Here is a 3,787-nt window from a genome sequence, read left to right as displayed (position 1 = left end):
AGAAGAGCTATGGGTAATCTTGGGCTTGCTTTGCTTGCATGTAAAGGAGCTTTGTGGGGTATCACAGGAATGGTTGGGGAGCAGCAGGAGGAGCCATGGCAGAGCTGGGCATGAGCACCGGAGCCCCCGTACCCCGTGCAAACAGCACCCCTGCTCTCCCTGGGGACCGTACATGTTTGCGCCAGGGCTTCTCGGTCCAGCCCAGCCTTTGCACCTTCTGCAGAATGAAGTGGCAGCAGGTCCCAGCAGGACGGAGGCTGGGAGCCCCTGTGGCTAGGTTGTTGCTATGGGGAGTGGGTCAGGGGTGTTCAAGTGGCCGGATGTAGGTTGACTGTGGTCAGGAAGGGGCGTTAGAGAGTTGGAGCAGGGAGCAGAGGCCTATCCTCTGCCAGGCGTGTGTGCAGCTAGAAGGAACCAGAGTGTCAGATCAGTCATGGAATAGGGGGCAAGGGTCCTGGATAGGAGGGTAAGTCCCAACCTGGGGACCTCAAGCTGTGCCTTCGCCTGGGAACGTGTGATAACTTAGTTATCCCCAAGGGTGCAGTGTGCACATTGGGGATCACCCCAAGGAAGACAAGAGCGATTGCCTGGCTGGTGGGGGGCGCAGTGAAGAGTATGTGTGGGGATGGTGTGGAAGGGTGGTTGTTGATGACAACAGGTCACGGGTTGGGATTCTGGCACGTGGGCCCAGACTGGACCTTGGAAGAGGTCTTGCTTCTTAGCTGGATTTCCATGCTTCTTCTAGAATTAGCCTCTAACACTTAAGTGCCCAAACCAAGCATGGACATCTTTGTGATGTGTTTCAACTTTATCTATTTGTTTTTGGGCGCTCCTCAGACCCGTAGCCTGGAGACTTGTCTTAGATGCCCATCTATTCACCAGCTCTTCGTCAGTAGAGAAGAAAGAGTCGTTCTGTGTTCTGACGGCAGATGAAGCAGGTTGTCTCCCTGCCGTGTCTGTGATCTGAAAATGTTCCCGAAGCAGTGGGGTGGCTATGGAGAGGAGGGACTGGGCCTGACTGGGGCATGGCCTTTCTTCCTGAGATCTAGAGGCTTCCTTTAGGCATAAAGCTGCAGAGTGGCTTTATATCTAGGGTCTGTCTTCACATTCTCTTCTTTTGGTTGGATAAAGTCACCAGTTTGTGGTTGATGGAGTTGCATGGAAGAGCTTCACCCTGAAATCAGAAACCAGCCATTCTTCCTGCCCCCTAAATGTCTCCAACTCTGCTTCCTTGTGAATCAAGAGACAGAATGAAAAATTCTTCTTCAGAAGAAGTTAAAACTAAGATTATACTTAACCTATTTACCAACTTGGTGTTTGATTAGGGGTGTCCCTACCACCCCTCCCTCTGGTCATGAATCTATACTGATCCAGAGTCTTCTTTCTGGGCCCATCTACACTTTCAGATAAATTTTTCAGGAGTGGACGTCAAATTCCCACCCGATGTTTTGGGTGTGGGGTCACTGAGAGACTAGAAGTGTTTTTCATGACCTCATTTTAAGCTGGTGGAAAAGTTCCCAGTAGATTGAGTTTGGTCCAAAGACACCCCCATGCCCCAAGAGTCTCTGTGTAAGATAAGGAAAAATTAAGTATCAGCACATTGGCTGGCCATCCTTGAGGAATCAGGGCATCTTGACTGCTAAATACTTGCCAGAACAACAGCTAGTCATTGCAGTCTCGCGGGCGCTCTCTTCTCTGGGGCCAGCAGCAGTAGTTTCGGTGGAAGTTAGTGGGGGAGTCTGCCAAAGAAGTACCAGTTTCAGCTGTCATCCCTGGTCCCTTAGTTGTCTACCTGTCTCATCCCAGTGGGTGAGACATGAGTGGCTATCTCAGTCTGATTTTACTGGGTCTTGAAGAAACGTGCTCCACCAATCCCCCCTTTCTTTGGCACTGAGTTTCCTGGATTTGTTTTAGGACCTAGGGCCATCTCGCCCCCTCCACCCTATACACATTCCTATTAGGTTCTCTCCCCCTCCCCCACCTTATGGCTCCAGGGGTCTTGACTTTGTGCATGGTTTACCATTGGGAGGTGGTTGGGCAGGGTGGGCACGAGGGTTGGGCTGGGGAGGGAGAATTGCATTTTTGGCCTTAGGAATACCGCAAGCATGCTTTCGGGCCATGTGTGGGGTTTTCACACAAGTAGGTGGAAGGGCAAATGCCAGCTCTCCTCTTACTGGTGATGAGGGTGTCGGGGCATCTTGCTTCCTTTGGCTTGGGGATCTGTGAAACCTTTCTGCTTGGGGGGAGCAGCCCTCCCTCCTCATGCCATCTCATGATCCTTGGGAGGGGTGTCGGCCGCTCTATCAGGGAATGTTTATGTCGTCTCCTGCCAGTGAGGGGGGGTACGAGGCGCCCACGTCCTGGCTGGGCCAGAGAACTGGATCGTTTCACCTGTTCCCAGCAGGTGCCAAGTATCTCTCTGGTCTCTAACCCCGGCAGAGGTCTATTCCAGCGTTCCTTTCCTGGATTCAGGAAGTGAGTGGGGTGTATGGTAGGTAGGGGTGTGTGCTGTGGCTTGGGTATGTTTTCATGGTTTGTGTGTGAGCCTGTGCTTCTGTGTTGTATGTGTTATGTATGTGTGTTGTGTGTGGTATGCATGTACTGTGCGAGGTGTTGAATTTGTACAGAATGTGGCGTGTGTGGGATATCTGCATGTTGCATACATATGTGTGATATGGGCAAGTGTGTGTATATGCTTGGAGTGTATGTGTGATGGGTTGTATGTGGCAGGGAGTGGTTTGTGTGATGTTTGTGTGGGTGCATGTGTGGTTTGTGTGGTGTCAATGACATGGGTGTGTATGTGATGGTGTATGTGTGTGCTTTTTGTATGTGTGATATGGGGCTTTGTGTGTATGCATATGTTTGTGATGTGGGCATAGTTTCTGTGGTGTGTGAGTGTATGTGTGCATGTGTGGTGCGTGGGGGTGTGGTTTATGTGGTGTGTGCGTATGTTTTTTGTGTGTGATGGGTGTGTGTGTATGTGAGTGTTTATGGTTAGCAGGATGTGTATGTTCGAGATGTGGGTACACATGCGTGCATAGCTTGTGTGCTGTGCATGTGTGTGTACAAGATGTGCAGGATTAGGGACACGCCAGCCAAGTCGTCTGGGTAGCATCGGGCCTCAGGGGCCCTCTGTGGCCGGCCCTCTCTGCTGGATGATGTGTGTGTTGGTAGGAGGGTCCAATTAGTAATACACCACCTTTAGTGTATTTTTTATGGAGATTGTATATAAAATTATATAAATATATATAATTTATGCTATTTTAAGGAGAGAGGGAAACTTATGTGGGGGGAGGGTGCAAGGAGCAGATGCATTCGTGGTGCCTGGGCACTGCAGGCCAGGGTCCTCCTGGGGAGTGGGCTATGGGGGCAGGAGATGAAAGCCGGGCACACATAGAAATATACAGAAAATCTATATAAAGTCTAGCTATCCTATCGATATATCTCTATATCTGTATGAAGTCATAGTTTGCTTTATTTTTGTACCTGCGCTTAGAAGAGTCTGAGGGCCCCACCTCCCCTCGGTGGCCGCGAGACTAACTCATGCCTGATGCCGCCTCCATCCCCACCCTGCCCCTGACACCCTCTGTTTGCACCTGCGTGGGTCTTTCTGATGGAAATCTATATATAAAACATTTTTAAAAGAACAGAACAAATACTCCACCTGCAAAAGGACAGGTGAGCTGAAGGTTGTGGGGGCCGCCGGATCCAATTCCCCAAAGCACCAGGGTCCGTGTGTCTCTGGTCTTGGGGGGATGACTTGAACTCTTTGGTAGAAGTGCTTTGT

The sequence above is a fragment of the Tupaia chinensis genome, unplaced genomic scaffold, assembly GCF_000334495.1.
Source record: "Tupaia chinensis unplaced genomic scaffold, TupChi_1.0 Scaffold000274_1, whole genome shotgun sequence".
Taxonomy (NCBI): Eukaryota; Metazoa; Chordata; class Mammalia; order Scandentia; family Tupaiidae; genus Tupaia; species Tupaia belangeri.
The sequence above is the reverse complement of the archived record's forward strand: the minus strand, read 5'-3'. Positions refer to the sequence as shown.